The sequence below is a fragment of the Mercenaria mercenaria genome, chromosome 15 (genome assembly GCF_021730395.1).
Source record: "Mercenaria mercenaria strain notata chromosome 15, MADL_Memer_1, whole genome shotgun sequence".
Classification (NCBI taxonomy): Eukaryota; Metazoa; Mollusca; class Bivalvia; order Venerida; family Veneridae; genus Mercenaria; species Mercenaria mercenaria.
Genome location: NC_069375.1, coordinates 12,001,462 through 12,013,729, shown reverse-complemented (window position 1 = coordinate 12,013,729; position 12,268 = coordinate 12,001,462). Strand labels below are relative to the sequence as shown.

At 35.6% G+C, this 12,268-nt stretch overlaps 1 protein-coding gene across 9 annotated transcripts in view; it reads right to left on the bottom strand.

Moving 5' to 3' along the window:
• LOC123546781 (pre-B-cell leukemia transcription factor 1-like) overlaps window positions 1-12,268 on the bottom strand; it is a 54,211-nt gene that overhangs the window by 35,713 nt on the left and 6,230 nt on the right. The gene's annotated exons all lie outside the window — the stretch shown is intronic.

Sequence of the window (12,268 nt, the reverse complement as noted above, 5' to 3'; positions counted from 1 at the left end):
ATATCACTTGTGATTTACTTGAAGAACTTTAAATTTCTTATTTATAATTTTCTGAAAGTGTATTCAGCCTGTGTCTCCAACCTTTTTCCTCAGTCTCTAAAACAGAAGAACCACCGATATGGATGTTTCAGCCAGAGTAACTTAATGATGCACTCTAGTCAAACCAAAGTAAATTATCTTACTAAGTAGACTTAGATTATTTCACCAATTAAAAAGTAGCTTAACTTGTTTTTCTCCCATTTATATTCAAAACCACACTTTAATCTATATTTTGTTTGCAGACAAACTTGTCTAAAGTGATGTTTAATTAAACACCAGGGTAAAAGTATAAAAGGCAGACAAGCTCAGAAAATGTCTACTTTTCAGTTGAACACAGTGCTGTGAACAACAGAAAACTGATACATTTTTTTCTAAATATCTCTACTTTTATTGAACTTTATTTTTTGAAATTTGGAACATATGTTCTCTAGTATGACAGAATTCAGTGTGTAAAATTTTGTAAATTTTTATCAAGTAATTACTGCCTTTCTGAAAAAAAGTTTTTTGTTGTCTGCTAGAAATTCAAATTTACCTCTACTTGCTATAGCCAGCCCACATAAAGGTTATGACCTCCCTTTCAGCCAATAACAGAATAGGGAAGTTTACATGAGTAACATCTTTATCTGACAGATGGCGGGAGATGAAAAAATAACTCCATTCAGCATTTAGATAAAGAAAAAAAATAAAATCTTCTGCTTTTTCTATAAACAAGCTAGATTATTCCATAAATGATAATTCACTTTCTGATTTAACCTTCAAAATGTTGAGCACATATTATATCACATTGTTCACATATTCTACATTTGTTCCACTCAATTATCAAGAGTTATAATCCCCAGCATCCCTGTATTGCACACATTACAGTAATTAGCTACGCCACCTGAAAGCTGTAGATAAAAGGGATTTATATCTAGTTCCCAAAACATTGGTAGATGGGTATTTACTACAATTTATTCAGATCTGAAAAATATACAAAAGCACACGTGGCTCTGTTTACTAGAGATAAAGTTTCAGTGTTATCACCCATCATCTGTCAGATAAGCCCAGCCTACTCTCTAAATATGCTTAATGGCTTTACCACCGCAATATCAGCCAGGTAGGACCCGGCGTTTAAACTGAAAATGGACACGATCTCACCAAGACAAGAACCTCCCCTGTACAAAACTGGTGGATTTACCTCATAAATTTCCACACTGAATCCCAATTACCAGTTTTTACAATATTACTGGAAACCCAATATTCTTTAAGGACAGAACTTTTAATGTTACCAAATGAAATATATGTTCTCCAGTAACAAGGAAAACAACGCACCCATAAAAACAACAAATATCTTATTTAATTGTCTTTAAAATTTTACTTTTTAATTTTTTACCCTTCATTGGGGTTTTCTGAAAAATGTGTTTATTTGCCTAACAAATTTGCAAAGATGACTACGTTAGAGATATCAATTAAGCATATCCCCGTTTTACTATAAAACCTGATTTTAGCTCATTGATTTCTCAAACGAGATGCACAGATGACAATACTTAACATCTCTAGAAGTAAATGACGAGCAAACACCAACATGTATCATTCCACTGGAGAAATAAAACAAACTTAATCAATAAAGCACGCTCAGGCGCTCCGAAAGAGACCCTCTTCTCGATCAATACGGGGAGACAAAAACAACTTGCCATTTTTAATTACAATGTCGCCGATTCTTACATTTGGAATCAAGGAGAATAAAAAGAATTTTGAATCCAACTGCACCAGTCTAAAAACAGACCACAGACCAATCTGTCAACTGAGACAACAACCACTACAACTGAATTTTAAAAACATTCCCCCAAGGACTACGACATCAAAAGAATTACATCAGCCACATCAAGTACATTCCAACTGAACATCACATACCGAAACTTAATGAAATTACACATTCTGTCTACCAAGATTATGTGAAAGTTCACGGGTACGCAAGAACATACTATTCAAAATTCGTAAAAAAAGGATTTGTTGGAGGATAGTTGTTAGTACATAAAACTTTAGATTACCAAATAATTTCTTAACTATAATCTATATATGCAGGTAAAAATTTTCTAAAGCTTAGTTGCCATAACAAAGCCCGCCGTAACAAAGCTTGATCTGTAAAACAATAAAATCAGAGCTCATTCTGTATAAATCAGCAAAAAGAACTATTAATGAGCAAAGCAATTACGAATATAGACCAGTCACGGTGAAATCCTGTTGGACAGTTGTACCTGTGTCTGAAAAAACAAGAGGACCATGATGGTCCTGAATCGCTCACCTATCTCCACATGCCCCAGTGTTCAACTGAGTATGACATCGTTATTTCTATTATATGACATAGTGACCTAGTTTTTGAGCACATGTGACCTAGATATCATCAAGATAAAAAATTCTGACCAATTTTCATGAAGATCCATTGAAAAACATGGCCTCTAGAGAGGTCACAAGGTTTTTCTATTATTTGACCTAATGACCTAGTTTTTGAAGGCACGTGACCCACTTTTAAACTTGACCTAGATATCATCAAGGTGAACATTCTCACCAATTTTCATGAAGATCTTGTGAAAAATATGGCCTTTAGAGAGGTCACAAGGTTTTTCTATTTTTCGACCTACTGACCTAGTTTTTGACCGCACATGACCCAGTTACGAACCTGACCTAGATATCATCAAGCTGAACATTCTCACCAATTTTCATGAAGATCCATTGAGAAATATGGCCTCTAGAGAGGTCACAAGGTTTTTTCTATTTTTAGACCTACTGACCTAGTTTTTGACCCCACATGACCCAGTTTTGAATCTGACTTAGATATCATCAAGATGAACATTCTGACCAATATTCATGAAGATCTCATGAAAAAAATGGCCTCTAGAGAGGTCACAAGGTTTTTCTATTTTTAGATCTACTGACCTAGTTTTTAACCCCACGTGACCCAGTTTCGAACTTGACCTAGATATCTTCAAGGTAAACATTCTGACCAATTTTCATGAAGATCCATTGAAAAATATCGCCTCTAGAGAGGTCACAAGGTTTTCCTATTTTTAGACCTACTGACCTAGTTTTTGACCGCACATGACCCAGTTTCGAACTCGACCTAGATATCGTCAAGGTGAACATTCTGACCAATTTTCATGAAGATCCATTGAGAAATATGGCCACTAGAGAGGTCACAAGGTTTTTCTATTTTTAGATCTACTGACCTAGTTTTTGACCCCACATGACCCAGTTTCGAACTTGACCTAGATATCATCAAGGTGAACATTCTGACCAATATTCATGAAGATCTCATGAAAAATATGGCCTCTAGAGAGGTCACAAGGTTTTTCTATTTTTAGATCTACTGACCTAGTTTTTAACCCCACGTGACCCAGTTTCGAACTTGACCTAGATATCATCAAGATGAACATTCTGACCAATTTTCATGAAGATCTCATGAAAAATATGGCCTCTAGAGAGGTCACAAGGTTTTTCTATTTTTAGACCTACTGACCTAGTTTTTGACCCCATGTGACCCAGTTTCGAACTTGACCTAGATATCATCAAGGTGAACATTCTGACCAATTTTCATGAAGATCTTGTGAAATACATGGCCTCTAGAGAGGTCACAAGGTTTTTCTATTTTTAGACCTAATGACCTAGTTTTTGATGGCACGTGACCCAGTTTCGAACTTGACCTAGATATCATCAAGATGAACATTCTGACCAACTTTCATAAAGATCCCATGAAAAATGTGACCTCTAGAGTGGTCACAAGCAAAAGTTTACGGACACACGGACGCACTGACGGACGACGGACGACGGACACCGCGCGATCACAAAAGCTCACCTTGTCACTTTGTGACAGGTGAGCTAAAAAGGCTATAGGTCCGACGTGCAGCGTTGGACCCATTGGTGCATCACATCAGATGCCTAATAGAACACGAAGCGGTTTGGTTTTTACTAATGCTTAAGTGTCTTTGACAATGAAGTTTTCTTATGCACCTGTTTAATGAACATATCTTATTGTTTTTGTTTACTCTTTACAACATGTTTTCGGGCAGACGAGTTTCTATTCCATCAGACAGGTTATCCTGGGTCCTCTGACCGATTGTCAGATAAGTCTTGAAATTTTTACACCATGACTGAGTGATAGGCTCGTCAAAACAAGTTTCATATCAGTAAAACTTCATATTAGAGACAGGTTCCAAGAACAGTCTGTAACATCAAATCAAATTTATACAAGAAACTGCCTACCATGAAGAAATAATTCTGCAAAATATGAAGACTCCCTGCTGTAGCATTACTGCACCAATCTGAATTATATTTTGACACACTAAAAACGCTCCCCATCCATTCTCACCCCCCAACTAGCTGTTTTTGGTACATTTTCACAGCATTATAAATTCATTTCAAAAGCAGGACATTTTAACAGGCATATTTTCTTGATGAGAAGCAAATTTAACACCTGACAGCAACAGAAAACAATATTTATGGTTATTCTGGTGCTTATCTTCAGAGAAACAAACAAACAAAATTCAAATGGTTCATTTCTATAACTCTCAAAACCAATATAACTTCTTCAGATCAACTGTTTCGTAGATAGCACTGATTTTTAAATATTCTGTCTACCAATGATAACTTATTTCCATTTAAGAAAATTCTCAGAAAGCTATTATCTGTTTGCTTTCTTTTTGGAAGAAAAAAAGCGTTTTCCTAAAATAAATATCTTGATGAAAAATCAAATGGATAAAAACATCCTTTTATAAAACAGGATCAGAAAATAGATTTTTATCACATATCAAACAGAATAAATCAAGCCTGGTTAAATAGCACAAGATCAGCCATCTCTGATCAAACAAACATTCAATCACTCTTACATAAAAGATACCATCTTATCTAGAATCCAAACTGCATTTGGTATCGATTATTTTAACACTTGCAAGCTCGTAAATTGTCATCTTCCAAATAGAAGAAATTGACTGGCTTTAGAGCAGATCGCATGCAGATTTTAATTCATATGTCTATAAAGCCCAAGATTTTTTGTGGAAATGATGTCTTTTCAGGCTTTTCAGCACTTGAAGTGTGTGAAAGTGACTTTTCATATAAACATAAATGACCCTTCTGAAAACTTGCAAGTTATTATTTTTTGGGAATCGATCTTACCGATTCCACCGCGAAGCCACAATCCCTCTATGGTAACATGTGATATATACTGAACGAGATATATTTATCGAATTAAAAAATGTGGTCTTCCGGCACGTGCACAGAGCGTCTGATTTCGAATTTTTTGGAAGAATACCCTTTTTCCATGTGCGTAATAAGCATCCACATAACTTGTCCGAACCGCAACATCTTGTACATCAGTACAAATATCGGTAGTATTGTTTTGTTCATTCCAAAATCTACCTTTAAATTGATACAAACGCATATTACTGGGCAAGCTGATGCACTGTAACAATTCCCGATTAAGGCGTTGCCTTATTTCATATTATTATACCAAATTTATATAGCGCCCTTTTTATAATAAACATGTTCAAAGGCTCTTTGCATATAACAAACACAGCCATACAGGGCGCAAAATTCATCCTCTATTAGTACAGACACAGAGCGATCTGACCAGAGGGACAGAGTGAGATAAAGCCCCCCAGAACAGACAGAGGAATCATTTTTAGATACTGACTTTTCCGGCTAACTTAGCCTAGCTCTTTGCGAATAGACAGTCTGGTTCTTTAATGTACCCAATGTATAGCACCAATATACGCAAAGCCGACTTTCCTGGGAAGAACCAGTAGTGAGTACAGGCCTCCAAGTTAGGTGGGAGACACTCAAGAGCATCTCAGAAATTTCCAGTGTCTTGACCGGGATTCAAACTCCGGACCTCTGGATAGACAGTCAAGCATGTTACCACTAGACCACCGGCCCACCAAATTATCCCTTTAAATTAAAGTGACATGCCAGTTTCAGTAAAAATTTTCAACATGACAGTTCATTTCCACCAAGTTTGGCATAGAATGTATATAATTTATGGCACTAAAAGATTGATAAAGTGGGTAAAACTGTAAGATACAGGTAAAAAACGCACCACATTGGTTTAATCCCTCCTGCCCAATAATGTTTTTGTGAGATTTGGTGCAAAATATGTATTTCAATAACTATGTAACACTGGTCAATTTCACAGCTCCCAAACTTAACAGATATATTTAAGAAATGTATTTTTTCGGTGTTCATGCAAAATGAATGACGGAACAGGATCGGCAAATTAATCATGAATGAATCGCACTATCCTATTCTGTTGTTCATTTCGTATGAACACTGAAAAAATACATTTCATTTCTAATTTTTACATTATATTTCCTTATGAATTGCACACATTTTGTTGCACTTAACATTAAAATCAGCTTCCCGGCCATTCTGTTCATCAAACGGAACAACTGCGCTGTCATCTAAGGAAAGTTCTCCCTGACTATATGCGGATGTTGTCAAAACAGCAGCCCATTATCACTAAGCAGCATTGACGTAACTTTCGTGCTTTTCCTTTTGCTGTTCATACAACAATGGAAAAGAATAGGGCAAATGTAAATATTTGACGGACTAATAATCAGAAAATACAAAAACAACGTTCTGAAAAGGATAAAACACCACTGACACTACAGTTTTAACTATGACAGACAGGTCTAATCAATGGAAATAAAAATTGTACTATCAACCAGTCTAAGCGCAGTTTTAGCGGATAAGAGAGGACAGTAGTTTGTTTGTACCAAAATCTATGCAGATTAAACCAGATCAGAACAGACATGTGATGTCCTGACTGAGACAAATCCTGTAATATTTCTCTATACCGGTAAACTGGCATTAGATGTTCTTGTATGTAAACTGAATGAGAAAAATTATCAATTAGTTATAAGTTGACCCTTATGCTGGATACCAATGATTCTGCCTTTGCGACCAGTATAGATCATGATCAGCCCGCACATTCGTGCAGACTGAACATGATCTGCAATGTTCGCCATTCAGTCAGTATCTTTTGATACGCACCTCTTTTAACAGTTAATGGTACTGTCCAGATTGAAAGATGGACAAGTTCATTATAGAAATTTAGCAGGGTAAGGGTTAACACATAAATAGATATAACTTATATTGCCTTATATCAGTAAAAATCCAGTAATTACTTTTAAATCCGGGAGTTTGACCACAAAACTGTGGTGCGATCTCTTTGAAGCAAAGGTTCACGCGGATTCATTCAAACATAATCTGACCAGGACAATTTTAAAAGTCAGTTCTTTTTTATGTGTTCCTGTTGCTATGGTAATGCTGTAAACATATTGATGTAGTAGCGACTGCTTTCGAACCATCCACCTATACTTTTAGCTAGCCCTAAATAAAGTTCAGGTGAGCTAAAAAGATATCCAAATAGTTAAACCTTTTGATCATACAAAAAAATGCTCACTAAAGTAAACGACTGCCTGCCTAACATATAATCAACCCAGGGATTGAGGCTGTAAAACTGAGTCCGGAGAGGAGCGACTCAGAGAATCCTTCTTGTTGGACAGTTTCAAATTCTGATCTCAGAATAAACATATCACTTTTGTAACAATGAATTCAGTAACCAAGCCAACCAAAATCTATCAGTTCAGTTACGACTACCAGTATGGTGCCACCAGGCCCACCAAGCTCTGAACATACCTCGAACCTCTGATCTCTCAAGTTCAGAGTAAACCAAAGTCCTTCCTCATTTACATGTTCAAAAGCATAGTTTTGCTGAAAATATAAACACTGCTTACAGAATAGTTTATTCTTTTAATCTTAGTGATTTATGATATGGCTGATAATCCTGTCATTTTGTTTGCAAATAATCCATGGACTGATAACATCAAAATTGTATGTCTAGTCAATGCTCAGTAGTCTCATGAGAAGTCTGCACTGCTCTTCTAAAGCAAATATATTTCAAATATTGATATAAAATGACTCATCATTTCCTCAAACTAGGTGGATCTGTTACAGTTATGTGGATTTTGTATTGGTACTTCTATGTGGATATGTTATAACTGTGTGGATGATCTTTTATAGCTATGCAGATCTGTTTAACATTGCTAAGAAAATTCGCTACAGCTACTCAGTCTGTTAAAATGTTAGGCACTCTCATGGGTTCAACCTGTTGACTTCTAAAATAACTTATAATCTTCATTCACTTTGTGTATATCAACAACATTAAGGTATTTCAAAACAAGAGATCACAGAGTGATCTTGGCGCCCACCAATGTGCCATTTTTGAGTGTTCCAAATTTCAAGACTTATTGACTAGCTCAAGGTCAAATTTCATTTCCGTACACAACACAAATCTATGCACGTGGTCCAAATTTGAAGCCTGTACGTTCAAAAATGTGAAAGTAGGTCACTAGGTCAATGTCAAGGTCAAAGTTTGTTTCGGTACACAAAACTATGCATGTGGTCCTAAATTTGAAGCCTATACCTACAGAAATGTGAAAGTAGGTCACTAGGTCAATCTTAAGGTCAAAGTTCATTTCAGTACACAAAACTATGCAAGTGGTCCAAATTTGAAGGCTGTAGCTTGAGAAATGTAAAAGTAGGTCACTAGGTCAAAATTATGGTCAAATTTTACTTCAGAATACAAAACTATGCATGTGGTCCAAATTTGAAGCCTGTACCTTCAAAAATGTGAAAGTAGGTCACTAGGTCAATGTAAAGGTCAAAGTTTGTTTCGGTACACAAAACTATGCATGTGGTCCAAATTTGAAGGCTGTAGCTTGAAAAATGTAAAAGTAGGTCACTAGGTCAAAATCAAGGTCAAATTTTATTTCGGAATACAAAACTATGCATGTGGTCCAAATTTGAAGCCTGTACCTTAAAAATGTGAAAGTAGGTCACTAGGTCAATGTAAAGGTCAAAGGTCATTTCAGTACACAAAACTATGCAAGTGGTCCAAATTTGAAGGCTGTAGCTTGAGAAATGTAAAAGTAGGTCACTAGGTCAAAATCAAGGTCAAATTTTATTTCAGAATACAAAACTATGCATGTGGTCCAAATTTGAAGCCTGTACCTTCAAAAATGTGAAAGTAGGTCACTAGGTCAATGTCAAGGTCAAAGGTTTTTTTCGGTACACAAAACTATGCACGTAGTCCAAATTTGAAGGCTGTAGCTTGAGAAATGTGAAAGTAGGTCACTAGGTCAAAATCAATGTCAAATTTCATTTTGAAACACGAAACTATGCATATGGTCCAAATTTGATGCCTGTACCTTCAAAAATGTGAAAGTAGGTCACTAGGTCAAAATAAAGGTCAAAGTTTTTTCCAGTGCACAAAATTATGCATGTGGTCCAAATTTGAAGGCTGTAGCTACAGAAATGTGAAAGTAGGTCACTAGGTCAAAATCAAGGTCAACTCATGTCAAGGTTCATCTTGCCACTCAAAAATATACATGTGGTCCAAGTTTGAATGTTGTAGTTACTGACAAGAACATTTTAAAAGCTTTTCCCTATATAAGTCTATATGAACCATGTGACCCCCGGGGCGGGGCCATATTTAACCCTAGGAGGATAATTTGACAAACTTGGTAGAGAACCACTAGATGATGCTACATTACAAGTATCAAAGCCCTAGGCTTTGTGGTTTGGACAAGAAGATTTTCAAAGTTTTTCCCTATATAAGTCTATGTAAACCATATGACTCCCAGGGCGGGGCCATATTTGACCCTAGGGGTATAATTTGAACAATCTTAGTTGAAGGCCACTAGATGATGTCACATACAAAATATCAAAGCCCTAGGCCCTGTGGTTTTGGACAAGAGGTTATTCAAAGTTTTTCCCTATATAAGTCTATATAAACCATGTGACCCCAAGGGCGGGGCCATATTTGACCCCAGAGAAATAATTTGAATCATCTTGGTAGAGGACCACTAGATGATGCTTCATACCAAATATCAAAGCCCTAGGCTCTGTGGTTTTGGACAAGAAGGTTTTCAAAGTTTTTCCCTATATAAATCTATATAAATTATAGAAATAAACAAAGGGCCATAACTCACTCATAAATTGTTGAACCAGTCTGATTTTCAGGGGGACACAACTAGGGTACCAATACATCATTCTGACAAAGTTTGGTCAAAATCCCCCCAGTAGTTTCTGAGGAGATGCGATAACGAGAAATTGTTAACGGACGGACGGAATGACGGACGGACCACGGACGCAGAGTGATTTTAATAGCCCACCATCTGATGATGGTGGGCTAATAAAATAGGTGCTGTAAAAAACAATAATTATTATCTACTTGTCTATTGAGAAAAAAATGTTATGTATTTAGATTTGACTTCAATCAGAATCAAAACCCAAGACCTCTGGCTTAAGCATCCAACACCATACTGCCTGCTTCACACTACTAAAATCTTTATGTACATGTCATAGACACTCAGTCATGACAAATGGTTTTTACGCTATTTACATTAACTTCAATATACCTGCTTTCAATTTAATCAATTCATCTTATATTAAAAGGTAAATTGCTTGCATGAGCCTAATTGTTGCCAATATTCCAATAGTTTTATTGTTGCCAAATGCAACTGCCAGACTTTCGTTTCAAACGAACTCTTTCAACTGTTGAATTTAACGAACCAAAGACCACGAATATGAAACCCAATAGGGTTTGAATTACATTTTTTCAAGATTGAAATTTGCTCGTAAGTCATCCGCATTTCAAATAATTATGATGGCTTTCTGACAGAAAATCAATGTTAATTGTTACACAAGCATTCAACATTTTGATGTATTTTCATTAACTGGGATGAATTGCCTTTCACACTAGTTAGTTATGAAACAGTCGCACATTAATGTTTCATAGACCAATTGTATCAATGTAATAAAATGTGTTTTACATATTCTTGCTTAGTAACAACGTATCTGTTTGTACTAGCTGTAATGTTACAAAGGCTGTTGTCAACAGAACATCAGTTACGCAATCATCATACACCTGAACAGGCTTTCAAGACTCTGGTGTTCCATGTTTCCGTATCAGAACTAAACAAATTGTCAAAAAGATAATACGATCTTCAACACATGTAATACTGGAAATGCATGAATACTGGAATGGCTTGCTACCTCCTAAAACAAAGGGCATCACTGAAACTGCTGTAACAACCGATTATTATATTACAAGTCATGTTCTGGTTCAACAGACGCTGAACAACAATTTTGAGAAAGAACCACCAGTAACCTGGGTAACATACTTACAACAAAATCTGAAATTTCATTATGTGAAACAATGCTGACTAAACCTATTGTTAAGCACAATAAAGAGTTGGGGTTTATCTGCTTAACCATATAAAACAATATCTCCCTGGGGCAATAAACTCACAAAAGCAGAGAAAAATTCAACATTATCCATCAACTGACTGACAGCTAGGTATAATTTGCCCTTGGGGCACTCAAAAAGATTTTTTTATCTCCATCTTTTCTTATATCAAAAGATAAGATATCTACAGTACAAATGATTTGGCTATTGTTCATTGAACACAGTCATACCAATGTAGCCACATCATGGTGACTTACCACAAAACACTTTTCTAGGATTTTTTTCATCATCCCATTAAAACAGGCCTGTAATCCAGGAGCAAAACTTTAATGTAATCATGACTTCCACTTTGACATAAAATTTCAAACAATAGTCTAATAGCAGAATTATAAAATGGGGGTCACACATTAAACCGGAATCCACCTAAAAACCGGAATACACCGGAATACACTTTCTATAACCGGAATACACCTGTATTTTTTTTAATTAAAGGTATTTTTGAAGTTTTTTTGATATAATGCAATCATATATATCATAAATAATCAACATACCAAAGGAAAATAAAATACGTTCACGCAAAACGATTTTATAAGAGATTGAAATTCTGCGACCGCGCGGGAAGTTACCATAACCGAAATACACCCGTATTTCTTCAACAAATGCTATTTTTGAAGTGGTTTATGACTGAATTCAAAAATATATATCATAAATAATTAATTTTCAAAATGAAATTAAAATACTTTTGCGCATTACGTTTTGTACATGATTGAAAATAGGCGAAGGCACTGGAAAATTGCGTATTCGTAAATGAATTTCCATGCCCTAAAATTCTCTAATGTACACCCGTATTTCTTAAATAAATCGTATTTTTAGGGTTTATGATAGAATTCAATCATATCTAAAATAAATAATTAATTTACAAAAGGAAATTAAAATGCGCATAACGTT